Source organism: Pristiophorus japonicus, unplaced genomic scaffold (assembly GCF_044704955.1).
Source record: "Pristiophorus japonicus isolate sPriJap1 unplaced genomic scaffold, sPriJap1.hap1 HAP1_SCAFFOLD_52, whole genome shotgun sequence".
NCBI lineage: Eukaryota > Metazoa > Chordata > Chondrichthyes > Pristiophoridae > Pristiophorus > Pristiophorus japonicus.
This window is the reverse complement of record NW_027254426.1, coordinates 2,236,842-2,254,973: the sequence shown is the minus strand read 5'-3', so window position 1 is coordinate 2,254,973 and position 18,132 is coordinate 2,236,842. Positions and strand designations below refer to the sequence as shown.

The 18,132-nt window shown below is 46.7% G+C and overlaps 3 non-coding genes across 3 annotated transcripts; 2 read left to right on the top strand and 1 right to left on the bottom strand.

Annotated features, from left to right (window-relative positions):
* Window positions 1-440: 440 nt before the first annotated feature.
* trnak-cuu (transfer RNA lysine (anticodon CUU)) lies at window positions 441-513 on the bottom strand. The gene has a single exon. It is a non-coding gene; the product is annotated as a tRNA-Lys (tRNA).
* Window positions 514-11,153: 10,640 nt separating this feature from the next.
* On the top strand, window positions 11,154-11,226 carry trnav-cac (transfer RNA valine (anticodon CAC)). The gene has a single exon. It is a non-coding gene; the product is annotated as a tRNA-Val (tRNA).
* A 3,909-nt stretch (window positions 11,227-15,135) lies between these two features.
* Window positions 15,136-15,208, top strand: trnav-uac (transfer RNA valine (anticodon UAC)). The gene has a single exon. It is a non-coding gene; the product is annotated as a tRNA-Val (tRNA).
* Window positions 15,209-18,132: the final 2,924 nt, after the last annotated feature.

Below are 18,132 nucleotides of genomic sequence, written 5' to 3'. Positions count from 1 at the left end.
TCCACCATTCAATACGATCATGGCTGATCCCCATAACACCTTATTCCCTGAAAGTTTAAGGGTCGCCCATTTAAAACGGAGATGAGGAGGAATTTATTCTCCCAGAAGGTGCTGAATCTTTGGAGCTCTCTGACCCAGAGAGCTGTGGAGGCTGGGTCATTGAATATATTTAAGGTGGAGATAGACAGATTTTTGAACGAGGCCATCTGGATTGAATTGGAGAACAGAAAAGGGGCGATCACACGACTGGGAATGTACGAGAGACCCCCAAACATCCAGAGGGAGATATAGGGTCTGGTTATTGTGATTCAGCAAGTAAACTATCGATCCTGGGGGACAAATATTCTGTTCCAGAGGAAACGGACCCAGCCTCTCCAATTGATCAGTTAATTAATTATGTTTTCCCGTGAAAGCAACATAAAAGTTTAACAAAACTTATTCGCCCAACGTGGGGCTTGAACCCACGACCCTGAGATTAAGAGTCTCATGCTCTACCAACTGAGCTAGCCGGGCTTCTACCCAACACAGGTTTTTATCGCTCATTGCAGCCAGGCGCCTGTTGGCTCCAACCCAGATGTTGAACCTTGCTGTTGAAAGTTGTGTCGTGTTTATCACGTTTGCTTTGCACGCAAAAGGTCCCTGGTTCAATCCCGGGCAGAAACATTATGTTTAAACTTTCTGTGGATGAACAATCGGAGGCGAGTTTAGTCTCCCAGCAAATGCTGCCTGACCTGCTGAGATTTCCAGCATTTGCTGTTTTTATTTGCTATTTATTCTCTTGGCAAAAGGGCTCCCTTATTCCTTAATTGCTCTTTATTTCACTTCAATAAATGGATAACTTTGACTGAGAGAAAACAGATCCACTGGGGAACTTTTGCATGTGAGGCCAACGTGATATCGGCTACACTGCAGCCCATCCCAAAGGGCGAGTAACCACTGAATATGAAGGATGAGCTGACAAATATCAGGGGCAGTGTAGTCTGGTCAACGTCAAACCCTCCTTTCTTATTCAGCAGTGGCATGAACGGGAGTCAGACGTCATAAAGTTTAATGAAAGACACAAATACAAATAACACTTGCAAATCTTTTCAGTGTAAAATTCTTTCACTTTATTTGAAATCCTATTCCGTTGAATCTGCAAATACGCACAGTGGGATTTTATCTTCAATACTGATTGTATTCTGTGTGCACGATATGAATAAACGGTGCTGTTAACTTTGATAAAAGTTGCCCCAGATCCCTGAAGACTTTGAACCAGAAAGCTAAAATACAGTGAGTAAAATGGGATATGGTTTTCGAGTAAGATGCAAAGCACAGGACAAATAATTGAAGTATGGAATGTTCCTGAGTTAGCATTTGTTTGATTGTGCAACAGAAGGTGAGGGGTTAATTAATGATGGTTTCCCGTGAAAGCAAGAGAAAAGTTTAAGAAGAAATCATACGGTGCCTGTCAGTTGAGCGCTGCTTGTGATACCTGTTGGGAATGGTCGGGGATTTTAAAGCCCCATGTATTGCAGAAACTTCATATAGACGAACATCGCCAGCTCAGTGTGTAGGTCTCATGGGGCAACGGTCGTGTGTCCGATTCCATATCCGAAGGTTGCGTGTTCAAATCACGTCGTGGTCACTGTTCTCTTGGATATGGTTTGTCTAGAATTATTATTTCCTTTGCTGTTTGGCAATAACCAGACCCTTGCTCCAAGGTCTGTTTAATTATTTCCCCGGTGTCAGGCAGAGATACACCTGCTGCCCTCATTTATTTCATTTGACAGGACACAAAGTTCAAAATCAACCTGCATGTGGGCACATGCAGCATTGAATAGTCAGGATGGCCGAGCGTTCTAAGGTGCTGTGTTCAAGTCATCGTTTTCTCTGGAAATGTCAGTTTATGTCCCATTTCTTATATTTAATCATTCAGCGGAACCCATTTGTTTTGACACCACCAACTCCTTAAAAGTACGATTCAGCAGTCCATCTGCTCATTTAACATTTCCGTCTGACCTGGTGCTGAAGTTTGTTCATTCTTTTGCAGACCGGCAATCATATATTTTGCCCTGAGCATGTGAGGAACTTTTATCCCGATCTCATTGGGTTTTATTTTGGAAACCTGGTGGTGAAAGTGGAGATGTTTCCGCAGTGTACCGGTTAACACGTTCGCCTCACATGCGATAGCACCTCGGGGGGAAATATTTACTGGAGCTTTCTCATGCATGTTTAGAGGAGAGTTTGTTCTCCTGTGAAAGGTCAAGAGATCATAAGAACGTAAGAGTTAGGAACAGGAGTCAGTCATTCGTCCCATTTTCAAGTTTTCAAGATCTTTCTGCCCAGTTTCGGACCGGGGGCCTTTCGTGCGTGAGGGGAATGTGATAACTACTACACTACGGAAACACTGTGATAGAATCTATCTTAGGATAAAACCGCAGCTCTTAACCTTAGCAGCTAGCCGAGAATTCAGGAACTTGTTTTCAGAGAATAGAATGAGGGTGCTATATTTAGGAAGGCTGTAAGTGTGGCCTTCGACAGCGTGGTACATTTTCCACGCCTTGGGAACCTACTATCAGCAAGGTACCAGACATCGATGACGAGGTCCAACACCGCCTCCAGTGTGCGAGCACAGATTTCAATCAACTGAGGAGGAGAGTGTTTGAAGACCAGGACCTCAAATCTGGCACCAGGCTTATGGTCTGCAGGGCGGTGGTGATACCTGCCCCGAAGTATGGCTCCGACACATGGACTATATACAGCAGACATCTCAAATCACTGGAGAAATACCACCAGGGCTGTCTCCGTAAGATCCTGCAAATCCCCTGGGAGCACAGACGCACCATCATCAGTGTTCTCGCTCAGGCCAACATCCCCAGCATTGAAGTACTGACCACACTCGACCAGCTCCGCTGGGCGGGCCACATTGTCCACATGCCCGACACTAGACTCCCTAAGCAAGCGCTCTACTCAGAACTCCGACACGGTAAGCGAGCCCCAGGTGAGCAGTGTCATTTATTTCACACTACTGTATATAACTGTACCTTACCATGCTATACATGACTGTAACTAGATATGACCTGTAACCACAAGCATATTTTACCACCAGGTATATAAAGGCAGGTCTCAGGCAAGTGTGGCACTCAAGAGCTGTGAAATAAAGGTGCAGGCCCAGAGTGACCTTGACTTCAGCCTGTGCCTCGTGTAAGTCTGTACTGCAGGGTCAGGACTTTACAGTGGCGACGAGTGACGGGATCACATAATCCACAGAATGGCTACCAACGGCTCAGATGATTAATATAATGCTGGAGATAATTGGGAGGACTTTATAGAAAGGCACCAGCAAAGCTTTGTAACCAAAGACTGGTTGGGCGACGATAAGGCAGACAACAGAAGAGCCCATCTCTTGACCAGCTGTGGCTCGAAAACATACGCCTTAAAGAAGGACCTGCTGGCACCCGAGAAACCAGCAAGCAAGTCGTTTGAGGAGTTGAGCACACTGGTGAGAGATCACCTGAAGCCAGCGAGCAGCCTACATATGGCCAGACACAAGTTCTACAACTACAGACGCTGTGTGTGCCAGAGCATACCCGACTTTGTGGCGGAACTTCGGACGTTGGCGAGTTTATGTGAGTTCTCCAATGAACTAAGGAGAGAAGTACTGAGAGACTTTTTTATTGAAGGAATATGCCACGCAGGCATATTCCGAAAGCTTATAGAGACCAAGAACCTGACCCTAGAGGCAGCAGCACTGATCGCACCGACATTCTTGGCAGGAGAAGAAGAAACAAGGTTGATCTACACTGCGGGTACGACAATTAACGAAACATCGGAACAAGGGGTTCACAGCGTGAGACAAGCCGCTACCCCCACACAGAGACAAAGGCAAGAGAGCAGGCATTCAACAGCAGGCGGTGGCGCTAGAAGCCATCAAGGGGAACATGAACGGCCATTCACACCTCATCAACCCACAATGCGAGCAATCAACTACAGACTGAGAGAAGCTCAAGAGAGATCAGCCTGATGCAGCTCATCCTTCGGAAACAATGGAAGCGGTCTGTGCTAGAGATGTTGGGGAAGGCACTCATCAAGGGGGTGTCGATTTCAGCATGCTGTTTGCAGAAACTGCAACTATATAGGACATCTGGCTCACGTGCAAAAAAACAGCAGCTCGGCTGGTATACGAATCAGAAGGGTCGGAAAGAGAACCAGAAGACGGTGAGGAAAGTGCCCGGGACACCGAGGTACAGCGGGTCAACACGATCAATGTAAACTGTACTTACAACAAGACGCCTCCAATAATGATGAGGGTCCTACTCAACGGGATACCCGTCAAAATGGAACCGGACACGGGAGCGAGTAAATCTCTCATGAGCGTTCAACAATTTGAACAGCTGTGGCCGCACAAAAGCAACAGACCAAAACTCACAAGGAATGACACCAAACTAAGGACCTATACCAAAGAAATCGTCCCAGTCCTTGGCAGCGCCATGCTCTCTGTCACACACAAAGGGACAGTGAACCGATTTCCATGTGGATTGTCCCCGCAGATCTCCCAGCATTGTTGGGAAGAAGCTGTTTGGCAAAACTAAATTGGAAATGGGATGATGTTCACACCGTGTCGTCAGAGGAACTGACCTCCTGCTCAACAGTTCCAAGTCGTTTTGAACATCTCTTTCAGCCTTCAAAGGGGCGAAAGTTAAAATCTACGTCACACCGGATGCCAGACCGGTCCATCACAAGGCTAGAGCTGTGCCTTATGTGATTAGGGAAAAGATTCAACACGAACTGGACCGGCTTCTGCAGGATGGCATTATCTCACCCGTGGAATTTAGCGACTGGGCAAGTCCCATCGTCCCCGTCATGAAGCCTGATGGATCCGTACGAATCTGTGGGGATTACAAGTCTACCATAAACAGAGTCTCCCTACAGGACCAGTACCCGCTGCCCAGAGCGGAGGATCTATTTGCCACATTGGCTTGAGGAAAACTTTTCTCGAAACTAGATCTCACATCTGCGATTAAGACGCAAGAACTGACCAAAGAGATTAAGCTACTCACCACCATCAACACACATCGAGGCCGTTTCATGTACAATCGATGCCCATTCGGCATCAGGTCGGCAGCTGCTATATTTCAGCGCAACATGGAGAGTCTCCTCAAGTTCATCCCGGGGACGGTTGTATTTCAAGACGACATACTTATCACGGGCACGGACACCGACTCCCATCTCTGCAATTTGGAGGAATTACTAAATTGATTGGATCGGGTCGGCCTAAGAGTTAAGAAATCCAAGTGTCTGTTTCTCGCGCCCGAGGTTGAATTTTTGGGCAGAAGGATTGCCGCTGATGGAATCTGCCCAACAGAATCCAAAACAGAAGCAAATCGCCTGGCACCCAGACCCCGGAATGTCTCAGAACTGTGCGCCTTTCTCGGGCTACTCAATTACTCTGGGAACTTATGCAGAAATTAAGCACGCTGCTGGAGCCTCTCCATGTGCTACTCAGGAAGGGGTGCGATTGGTTTTGGGGGGACACCCAGGAACGCGCATTCAATAAGGCATGCAACCTTCTATGTTCCTACAGTGTTTTGGTTTTCTTTGATCCAGGTAAAAAGCTAGTTCTCATATGTGATGCGTCAGCGTATGGGGTCGAATGCATTTTACAACATGTTAATGATGCGGGTAAATTACAACCCTTAGCTAATGCCTCCAGGTCACTTTCGCGGGTGGAGCGCGGGTACTGTATGGTTGAGAAGGAGACGCTCGTGTGCGTGTACGATGTCAAAAAGATGCACCAATACCTTTTCGGGGCCAAGTTCGCGTGAGAAACTTACCACAAACCCCTCACGTCCCTGCTATCCGAGTGCAAGGCAATAAACGCCAATGCCTCGGCGCGCATTCAGCGGTGGGCACTCATGCTAGCGTCTTACGACTATACAATAAGGCAGAGACCAGGCAAAGACAACTGTGCCGACGCGCTTTGCAGGCAATACCTGGCGACCACGGAAGGGTCCGACGAACAGGACTGTGAGATGGTCATGGCAATCAATGCCTTTGAATGCACAGGTTCACCCATGACGGCTCGCCAAATCAGAGCTTGGACGACCAGCGACCCCACGTTATCCTAATTCAAAAGATGTGTTTTAACTGGTGACTGGGAAGAGGCTCGTGATGCCTGCTCCGAGGAGGTCAAACCTTTCCATAGGCGCATGCATGAACTATCACTACATGCAGACTGCCTGATGTGGGGCAGCCGGGTAGTTATGCCCTTGCGAGTTGGAGAGGTGTTTGTCCGCGAGCTCCACCCAAAGATCGTCCTGATGAAGGCCATACCAGATCCCACATCTGGTGGCCTGGCATTGCCGCGGACTTGGAGCTCTGCGTCCTGCGGTGCACCATTTGTGCCCAACGCAGTAATACCCCCAGAGAGGCCCCGCTAAGCCCCTGGCCCTCGCACACCAACCCGTGGTCGCTGGTGCATGTAGACTATGCGGGCGCATTCATGGGCAAAATGTTCCTCGTAGTCGTCGATGCATTTTGGAAGTGGATCGAATGCACCATTTTAATCTCAAGCACCACCTCCACCACTGTGGAGAGCCTTAGAACCATGTTTGCAACGCATGGAATCCCTGACATATTGCTCAGAGATAATGGTCCGTGCTTCACCAGTGCAGAATTTCAAGATTTCATAGTTGACCACGGCATAAATCACGTTAAGACGGCACCGTTCAAGCCGGCCTCCAATGGCCAGGTGGAGCGAGCAGTGCAAATCGTGAAACAAGGTATGCTAAAAATCCAAGGTCCCACGCTGCAGAGCCACCTGTCGCGACTGCTGCTGACATACAGACCTCGTCCGCATTCGTTGACTGGGATTCCCCCCGCGCAACTATTGATTGAACGAACCTTAAAGACGAGACTCCCTTTAATCCTCCCAGACATGCATGAAATTGTTGAGGCAAAGCGCCGGAAGCTAACTGAGTACCATGACCGAAATTCGAGGTGGAGGTGGAATGAGATAGAGGACAAAGTGTTTGTGCTAAACTATGGCCGGCGTCCCAAATGGTTTGCAGGGACAGTAACAGATAAGGAAGGACACAGGCTACTGTGGTACACATGGACAATGGCCAAACCTGCCGGAGGCATGCAGACCAAGTAAAACGTAGATTCACTGATAACACTGCAGAACCAGAGGCAGACTACAATGTGGAACTCACACCCCACCTGGTGGACGGACAGAGGGAACAACCTGAGAAAAGGGAGAGATACCAGCAATCAGATCGAAAGAAAAACAGGCACCAAGGCAAACAACTGAACCACAACTAAGACGCTCCATGCGAGAGCGTAGACCACCTGAGAGACTGAACATATAAAGACAATAAGACCTTGGGGGAGGCTTATGTCATGTATCTCACACTACTTTATATAACTGTACCTTACCATGCTATACATGACTGTAACCAGATATGACCTGTAAACATATCGTACTTTACCACCAGGGGTGCACTTGCAGGAGACACTGCATATCTGTTCCACACAGGTATATAAAGGCAGGTCTCAGGTAAGTGTGGCACTTGAGAGATGTGAAATATAGGTGCAGGTCCAGAGTGACCTTGACTTCAGCATGTGCCTCGTGTAAGTCTGTACTGCAAGGGTTAGGATTTTACAGGCAGAGGAAACGTTTCGGGCACACCCTCAAAGCCTCCCTGATAAAATGCAACATCCCCACCGGCACCTGGGAGTCCTTGTTCCTCGGGATGAGTTGCCTGTGCTGCGTGATCCATGCCGGATCGATCATCCTCTGCCACGTGGTATGTCACAGCACGTTTGCACATTCTTACTGGAGGTACCCCAACGTTGTGCAGCCTTTGCACACGTAGTGCTTGAATCGACATTGATGGGCACGATGATTACCCCCGCAGCACCAACACGGTGCTAATAGATTCACATTAACCCCCGATGGCGCACTCTGAGTCATCACAGGTATTGCAGCCACAGACGTACAGGCCCTGCCATATGCAGCTCGGCCTGCTAGCGACATCATTTTATGCACAGTACTTGCCGGTGATCTTCGATGTCGAGAAGGTAACTGTTTGGTGTTATCGTCCGTGGCCATGCATGCCTGGGCGATCGCGATGGCCCTGCTCAGATCTCGGGTTTCAGCAGGCAGCAGCTTTCGAAGAATGACCTCGTGGCTGATGCCCAGCACGTAAAAGTCCCACAGCATTTGCCCCAACGCAGCTCCAAAATCGCAAGGTCCCGCGAGGTGTCTCAGGTCGGTGACAGAACCTGGTCCTCGGATCGGTGGTGCGTGTAAAAACGATATCTGGCCATGAGGATACTCTCCTTCGGCTTGAGGTAGTTCCAAACCAGTGTGCACAACTCTGAACATTCCTTCTCCGTTGGTTTTGTCGGTGTGAGCAGATTCTTAATGAGGCTGTATATTTTAGGCCCACAGACGCTGAGGAGAACCGCCCTGTGCTTGGCCACGTTAGTGTCTCCTTCCAGCTCGTTGGCCACAAAGTACTGGTCGAGCTGCTCGATGAAGGCTTCCCAATTATCACCCTCTATGGATCTCTCTAATATTCCAACAGCAGCCATGGTTGTGTGAACGTTCGTATTCTGTTACTCGTCGCCAATTGTTGTGTATAGAAGAACTCCCCGAGGCTGAGTACTGTGAGCTAAACTTAGCGTGACCTTAGTGTTCTTTATTACAACTCCAGAGTGCCTGTAAAACATGGCAGCCTCCCTTTTATACTGGCTCTGCACTTGTGGGCAGGTGACCATTAGGACTCCAATAGTTGCGCCCTCTGGTGTCAAGTATTACATAATTACATACATCACATAATTGTTATCGTTAAGAAGTTATATTTCCAATGAATGCCTGAATCGTGCGAAAGGAGCCTGTTTGTACGACAAGGCTACATATCAGGAAGGAGTGTAGTTAAATGACAAGGGACGAGATACTCTGATTATAAGTTTGGAGAATAAAAAGACTAAATGCTGGAAACACTGAGCAGGTCAGGCAGCATCTGTGGAGAGAGAAACAGAGTTAACGTTTCAGGTTAATGACCTTCCATCAGAAGTTGGGCAGTTTTGTTCGGTAATACTATTACAAGTTTAAATTGTCAAGTAGCAGGGGTATGGAAAAGATAAAAAATGTGGCATAACAGATAGTTTAGAATCCGATTAATGTTTGATCAATTTGTACACCGACCTGGGAACTGTAACGTGTTTGAGTTCTTCGGCGAACATTCGCAAGGTTTGGGTGTAAGTATGTTGTTAAGTGTATGTTTAATTATTGTATGCTTAATAACTCTGACATTTAATGTTGCGGACCCTATTACTGCACTGCTCGTGTTCCAGCACTGTTTGGAGCACCGATCCATTCAATCTGTCGCTTACAGGGACAGTTGGATTCACCTTTCTTTGTTTGGTGAAATTTCAAAGGTTGAAAGCGGCGCGCATCAACCTGGTCACCAACTCACGAACTGCTACACGCTGCTCCCGTGAGATGGAAGCCCAGTTGCTGTTTCAAGCTTGAATGCAGGTACAAACAGAACTCATTCATAGAAAGTCCAAGTCCCTGAGATACCTGATTCTTTGCACCGAACTTCTTCGCAAAGATTTGCGGTTCGTGTGGGGTGATTTGGGCAAATCTTTCCCCACACGACAACACTTCAAACATAACTGAACGGCTGCAAAGCGCTTTGAGGCGTCATGAGTTCCTGAAAGGTGTTGCAGAAATGCAAGTCCTTCTATGCAAAAGTTCGATACAATTTCAAAATTCGTGGAGAAACTGAGGATTCGTCCAGGATTTGAACCCGGGACCTCTCGCAAATTACAAATAACAACCCCAAAGCGAGAATCATACCCCTAGACCAACGAGCCAACTACTTGACAAATGTGGAGCTCAGGTGTAACCATTATTGAAGCATTTTTAGTGTGTTACTATTCTTGATCGGAGGAGCACATGAGACGGAATCAGTGACTTTGCTTTTTAGACCTGTCTTCTGAATCACCGCACGGTCACACTCCGACAGTCAATGAGCTGTTGGGACGTTAGTGTCTCCAGGCTGCGGGTGGCCTACAGGTGCCTGGGTGCAATGAGCGATAAAATCCAACGTTAGCCAGAATCCTGGCGTGCTCAGTCGGTCGGACATGAGACTCTTGATTACAGCGTCTTTGGTTTGAGCCACTTGTTGGGCGATTGCATTTCTTTTAATTTCATGTTGCTTTCATGGAAAATCATCATTAATTAACCGACAATCTTCTTTTGCACAATTAAAGAAATGCTAACTGAAGGAACTCCATAATTGAATCATTTCTTCTGTGCTCTGCAATGAACTTTGAACCATAAACCATTTTACACACTGTGCTTTAGGGGTCTGGGTCAAAATGTTCATTGTTGGTAACATCAACAGGAGACTGGGGAAACTGTGAGACTGACTTTAGAACAAGGGTCTGGTTATTGTGAAACACCAAATAAAATAGCAATTCTGGAAAAATAAAATCGAAACGAAATGTGAGCTGACACCCAGAAAGAAGTGTTAAGGCAGAAGGTTAAATGCTGCATCCCTTTCTGCAAAAAATTACTTTCACAAATATTTCAATGACCGAAACGGCACAAAACAAAAATGTTCCTTTCAAAGTCATTAAACACCCGAATTTCCGCACCCCGCGAATCTCCTGAATCAGATGCCTCTAGATTTGCCGACTTAATCCAGGTCCATTTGCAATGTTGTGCTCCTACCCACACTATGAAATGTGCCACTAACTTATCGAATCATGGAATGGTTACAGCACGGAAGGCCATTCGGCCCATCGAGCCCGTGCCGACTCTCAGCGAGTCCCACTCCCCCGCCCTTTCCCCGTAGCCCTGCAATTGTTTTGCCTTCAGACACTTATCCAACTCCCTTCTGAAAGATAAGATTGAGTCTTCCTCCACCGCCATTTCAAGGCATGCATTCCGGATCCTAACCACTCGCTGCTAAATGGCCATCTCCTATTCCTATGTGTAAAGTCTGGGAAACACGAGATCAATTCCTGCCACACTCACAGCCTTCCTAAATATAGCACCATCATTCTCTTCTCGTAAAACCAGCTCCTGAAGTATCGATCAGCTATGTAGGTTAAAGCTCTGGTTATAGTCCTAAGATTACTTGAACCACAGCGTTTCTGTAGTGTAGCGGTTATCACGTTCGCTTCACATGCGAAAGGTCACCGGTTCGAGCCTGGGCAGGAACATTGTTTTGGAGACTTTTTTTGCCGTGAAATAAATTGAACAAAAGTCGCCCCAGGTTCCTTGTCGCATGAGCACTGAACATTTTAAACCAGTCTCCTAAATGCAGAGTGTGTAAAGTCAGAGAGGGGAGAAAACTTCATCAATGATTCAAAATCCTTGAATGATTAAAGTTCAGTTCTTGAAGTTTCCACGGTCCCTCACTAACAATTCTACAAAACAACGCTGTCGGTTAATGAATGGGGAATAAAGCAAATAATCTTCACCCACCCCCATCCTCCGACACACAGTTTAATTCGTTGCATGTCATTATTTTAAAGATTTTGAAAGAAAGAGTTACTTTCTGAATCCGGGCTCCCTCTGTGAGCGCCGCACCACTAAACGAGCAGGAAACACATTAAAGAGTTTACCACAATTGCTGTCATTTCTTAGCTTTTTTCTTGTGTTTTTTCAGCTCTTCGTCCTTTTCAGCTCCTGACTGCGGATATTGCTGTGATTAATACTGAACACAATGCAATGTATCACAACCCCTGCCTCGGTTAATACCAGCAGATCTAAGCCGCATTTCAAACCCACAAACAACTCATTAGTTATTTGCTCTTCCCAGTTCCAGAGCTCAGAGGGTTATTGTCCATCCCTGGGATGCAAGCTACCTCGGACCCGGGCCAAAGCTCCCCGTACACCGAGCACAGGCTGTGGAAAACCCCGGGGGAGAGGATATCCTGCTGTGGGGGGCTACAGGACCCACGGACCCTTAAATAATCCCTCACAGCTCATCTGAAAGCAGCCGGGTTGTGCCTGCCTCAGCCGGGAGGCTACACTTGTTTATTTATAAAAAGAGAAGCAACTATCCTCATTCTGCAGATATAAGGCAAGATATCATCAAAAGAGGTTTTTGGACATTTTAAGTGATTTGTTTAATGCTTCAGTCCTTTTTGTGTTTAATTCCCACCTCCTCTCTGGCTGTGCCTGCACTGAGCTTACCTCTAGGTAAGGTTGTTCTGAACTTACAAAAGTGGGCACTTACTCCAGCCTAAGTTAGTTTGTAGTAAGTTTTCACTGCCGAAACTTGCAAAACAGGCCTGAGTGGCTGGACACACCCCATTTGAAAAAAAATACCTTACCTGAAGCCAACCTCAACTAACTCAGTAGAACTGGAAAAAACTAATATCCGAGGATTGCAATTTCTATCATTCTCCAAACTAAACTAGTTGCTCCAAAAAACTAGGAGCAACTCCATCCGAAACTTGGGCCGTCAGTGTGGGACAGAAGTTGTTTAAGGTGAGCCACCATATTCCCGATCAGCACAGAAGGAGCTCACTGGTCAGCTCCCCTCTGTTGGGGCTGTTGTACCAGATGATTCTGGAAGGCAATAAACGCCAGCGCCTCAGCGCGAATTCAACGGTGGGCACTCATGCTGGCGTCCTACAACTATACCATAAGGCACAGACCAGGTACAGACAACTGTGCCGACGCGCTCAGCAGGCTACCCCTGGCGACCACGGAAGGGTCTGACGAACAGGACTATGAGATAGTCATGGCAATCAATGCCTTTGAGTCCACAGGTTCGCCCATAACAGCTCACCAAATCAGAGCCTGGATGGCCAGCGACCCCACGTTATCCTTAGTAAAAAGATGTGTCATAACCGGTGACTGGGCAGAGGCTCGTGATGCCTGCCCCGAGGAATTGAAACCCTTTGACAGGAGCATGCATGAGCTACAAGCAGACTGCCTGATGTGGGGCAGCCGAGTAGTCATGCCTCTGCGAGGCAGAGAGGCATTTGTCCGGGAGCTCCACCGCGAGCACCCGGGGATCGTTCTCATGAAGGACATAGCCAGATCCCACGTCTGGTGGACTGGTATTGACGCGGACTTGGAACTCTGCGTCCGAAGGTGCACTATTTGTGCCCAACTCATCAATGCCCCCAGGGAGGCTCCACTGAGCCCCTGGCCCTGGCCTACAAAACCGTGGTCGCGGGTGTGTGTAGACAATGTGGGCCCATTCATGGGCAAAATGTTCCTCGTCGTTGTAGATGCATTTTCAAAGTGGATCGAATGCACCATTTTAAACTCGAGCACAACCTCCACCACTGTGGAGAACCGCACGTGAAACGTCCCAGGTTTGAACCCGTGTAGAAACATTATTTTGGAGACTTCTTTTGCTATGAAATAAATTGAACAAAATTCGCCCCAGGTTCCTTGTCGCATGAACAGTGAACATTTTAAACCAGTCTCCGAAATACAGCGTGTGTAAAGTAAGATAGGGGAGAAAACTTCATCAATGATTCAAGCTCCTTAAATGATTAACATAAGAAAATAAGAAATAGGAACAGGAGTCGGCCATTCGGCCCCTCGATCCTGCTCTGCCATTCAATAAGATCATGGCTGATCTGACCATGGACTTTGAGTTAAGGGACTCGGGGGCCTGTTCTCTCTCCCCTGAGAAGGTTCACGTTCTAAGTCCAGCCTCTAAAAGGCACCACTCTGTGCACAGCACTTGCTGGGTTTGAGTCCTGAGGATGCGTCATCCGCCTAGAGCCACAGGTCGAGGTCATGAATGCTTGGCTCACGGAGATGGCCTTCTGCAATGTGACTGTGGTATCCGCTGACAGTAGCTTAAGAAGAAGGCCCTCGTGGCCGATTCCGATGACAAAGATATCCCGCAGTGCTTCGGTGAGGTGGTCACCAAAATCCCACGGTGCCGCCAGCCTCCTGAAGTCTGCAGCATACTTCGTGATCTCCTGGCCTTCGGGCCGTCGGTGTGTATAAAACCGCTGTCTGGCTGTGAGGATGCTCTCTTTGGGCTTGAGGTGATCTTGGATCAGTGTTACAAGCTCCTCGTACGCCTTGGTCGTTGTCTTCGCTGGTGCCAGCAAGTCCCTGACGAGGCCATAGACGGTGGGCCCACAACTGGTTAGCAGGATAGCTCTGCACTTATCAGCCAGTTTGGCCGGGTTGTCACCTGCCTGGTCGTTTGCTGTGAAGAAATAGTCGAGCCTCTCCACAAAGGCTTCAAAATCATCACCATCAGGGACTACTGCAACGTACCAAGTTTAGCCATTTTCGTGTGAAGGTCCATAATCTCGTCGCAAATTGTTATACCTTCAGATGATCTGATGATGAGTCCACGAGACAATGTGTCGTGCTTGAACTGTAGTGACCTTATTCCTTTTCTGATAACTACAGAGTGAGGATCACACCTGGTGGCCTGCCTTTTACACTAGGCCAGGCACACCTGTACAGGTAAGCTACAAGTCTCCCACTGCAGTGCACTCTGCTGCACATCTTGTAATAATACAAGCAGTAACCATGTAGAACATATGACAGGTGTCACTGTGGAACAATTTCTCTCACTCAAACTTAGACACACTACCGTGGGCACCACGAGGTCTAGTTAGCAAGCCATTGACATTCAGGTTCATATATAAATATATATAAATATATTGACATGTATCGTAACTGTTCCCTGGTGGTCAAGGGGTTAAGATCCGGCGCACTAACGTGGTTTCAATCCTCGATCAATTCATCGCATAAAAATAATTGAGGTCTGTGAGACGATTAATAGTTGCTGTAATCACCATGAATACCAATACTTTCTGTGATAGACCGAGCTTACAGACTATCTGGCTTCTCCTGCCCTTTGCCAGGCACGTGTTCGGGGTTTAATTTTGTAAACTGGGTGAGTTCGCTGATCGCGGGGAGACGGTAGGAGCCTCTGTGGCCCCACTGTGAGGATGTGGAGGTGAACACCGTGGCTGGATGATCCGTGACATTTCTGTAAAGGGCAGCGGAGGAGAAGGATTGAGAACTTTCAGTGTGGGACAGAAGTTGTTGAAGGTGAGCCAACACATTCCCGATCAGCACAGAGGGAGCTCACTGGTCAGCTCCTCGCTGTTGGGGCTGTTGTACCAGAGGTTTCTGTAGTGCAGTGGTTGTCACGTTTGCTTTACATGCAAAAGGTCCCTGGTTCGATTCTGGGTAGAAATATTATGTTTAAACTTGCTGTGGATGAACAATCGGAGGCGAGTTTCGTCTCCCTGCAAATGCTGCCTGACCTGCTGAGATTTCCAGCATTTGCTGTTTTTATTTGCTATTTATTCTCCTGGCAAAAGGGCTCCCTTATTATTAATTGCTTTTTATTTCACTTCAATAAATAGATAACTTTGAGTGAGAGAAAACGGATCCACCGGGGACCTTTCACGTGTGGACCAACGTGATATCCGGTACACTGCAGCCTATCAAAGGCCGAGAAACCACTGAATACAATGGATGAGCTAACAAATATGCGGTGCAGTGAAGTCTGGTCAATGTCAAACCCTCCTTTCTTATTCAGCAGTGCCATGAACGGGAGTCAGACGTCACAAAGTTTAATTAAAGACACAAATGCAAGTAACACTTCCAAATGTTTTCATTGTAAAATTCTTTCACTTTATTTGAAATCCCACTGCGTTGAATCTGAAAATACGCACGGTGGGATTTTATCTTCACTACTTATTGTATTTTGTGTGCATGGTAGGAATAACCGGTGCTGTTAAATTTGATAAAATTTTCCCCAGATTCGTGGTGTCATTAGCAATGAAGACTTTGAACCAGAAAGCTAAAATACAGTGAGTAAAATGGGATATGGTTCAACAGTTTAAATGCAAAGAACATGAAAAATGATTGAAGTATGGAGTGTCCCTGAGTTAGCATTTGTTTGATTGTGCAAAAGAAGGTGAGAGCTTAATGAATGATGCTTTCCTGTGAAAGCAAGAGAAAAGTTTTCGAACAAACCATCCGGTGACTGTCAGGTGAGCGCTGCTTGCGATACCTGGTGGGAATGAGCGGGTATTTTAAAGCCCCTTGTATTGCAGAACCTTCATATAGACGAACATCCCTTGACTACTGTGTAGACCTTGTGGTGCAACGGTAGTGCGTCTGACTCTAGATCCAAAGGTTGCGTGTTCAAATCATGTCGGTGTCACTGTTCTTTTAGCAATTGCTATTTCACAATAACCAGGTTGGGGACAGCATCAAACAAGAAAGAAGGGATGTGTGCAGTGGTGCTGCAGCAGTTCTCATGGGTGACTTTAATTTACATAGTGATTGGGCTAACCACACGGTAGTAATGTGGTTCAGGAGGATTTCATGGAGTGTATTATGGATGGTTTTCTCAACCAAGAAGAGAGCTGGCCATCCTTGACTGGGTGATGTGTGATGAGAAGGGACTAATTCGCAATCATGTTGTGCGAGGTCCCTTGGTGAAGAGTAACATAATATGGTAGAATTCTTCATTAAGATGGAGAGTGTCAAAGTTAAATCAGAAAGTTGCGTCCTGAACTTAAAGAAAGGTAATTTTGATGGTATGAGGTTTGATTTGGCTAGAATAGACTGGCCAAGGATACTTAAAGGGTTGACGGTGGATAGGCAATGGCAAACATTTAAAGATCACACGGGTGACTTCAGCAATTGCACATCCGTGTCTGGAGTAAAAATAGAACGGAGAACGTTGCTCAACCGTGGCTAACAAGGGAAATTAAGGATAGTGTTACAACCAAGGAAGAGGCAGATAAATTGGCCAGAAAAAGGAAGAAACCTGAGGGCTGGGAGAAATTTAGAATTCAACAGAGGAGGACTAAGGTTTCATTAGGAGGGGGAAAATGGATTATGAGAGGAAGCTTGCTTGGAACATAAAAACTGACTGCAAAAGCTTCTGTAAATATGTGAAGAGAAAAAGATTAGTGAAGACAACTGTAGATCCCTTGCAGTCGGATTAAGGTGAATTTATAATGGGGAACAAAGAAATGGCAGACCAATTGAACAAATACTTCACTTCCGTCTTCACGAAGGAAGACACGAATAACCTTCCAAAAGTACTAGGTGACCGAGGATCTAGTGAGAAGGAGGAACTGAAAGATATCCTTATGAGGAGGGAAATTGATGGGATTGAAGGATGCTAAATCCCTGGGGCCTGATAGTCTACATCCAAGAGTACTTAAGGAAGTCGGCCTCGAAATGGTGGATGCATTGGTGATCATTTTCCAACAGACATTTGACTCGGAATCAGTTCCTATGGACTGCAGGTTAGCTAATGTAAAACCACTTTTTAAGAAGGGAGGGAGAGAGAAAGCGAGTAATTATCGAACGGTTAGCCTGACATCACTCATGGGGAAAATGTTAGAATCAATTATTAAGGATGAAACAGCAGCGCATTTGGAAAGCAGTGACAGGATCGGTCCAAGCCAGCATGGATTTATGAAAGGGATGGATTTATGCTTGAAAAATCTTCTGGAATTTTTGAGGATGTAATTGTAGAGTGGACAAGGGAGAACCAGTGGATGTGGTGTATTTTGACTTTCAAAAGGCTTTTGTCCTGGGTCCACACAAGAGATTGGTGTGCAAAATCAAAGCAAATGGTATTGGGGGTAATATATTGACCTGGATAGAGAACTGGTTGGCAGACAGGAAGCAGAGAGTCGGGATGAAAGGGTCCTTTTCAAAATGGCAGGCAGTGACAAGTGGAGTGCCACAGGGTTCAGTGCTGGGACCCCAGCTCTTTACAATGTACATCAATGATTTGGATGAAGGAATTGAGTGTAATATCTCCATGTTTGCAGATGACACTAAACTGGGTGGCGGTGTGAGCTGTGAGAGCGACGCTAAGAGACTGCAGGATGACTTAGACAGGTAAGGTGAGTGGGCAAATTCATGCAGATGCAGTATAATGTGGATAAATGTGAGGTTATCCACTTTGAGGGCAAAAACGTGAAGACAGATTATTATCTGAATGGTGGCAGATTAGGAAAAGGGGAGGTGTAACGAGACCTGGGTGTCATGGTTCATCAGTCACTGAAAGTTGGCATACAGGTACAGCAGGCAGCAAAAAGGTAAATGGTATGTTGGCCTTCATAGCTAGGGGTTTTGAGTATAGG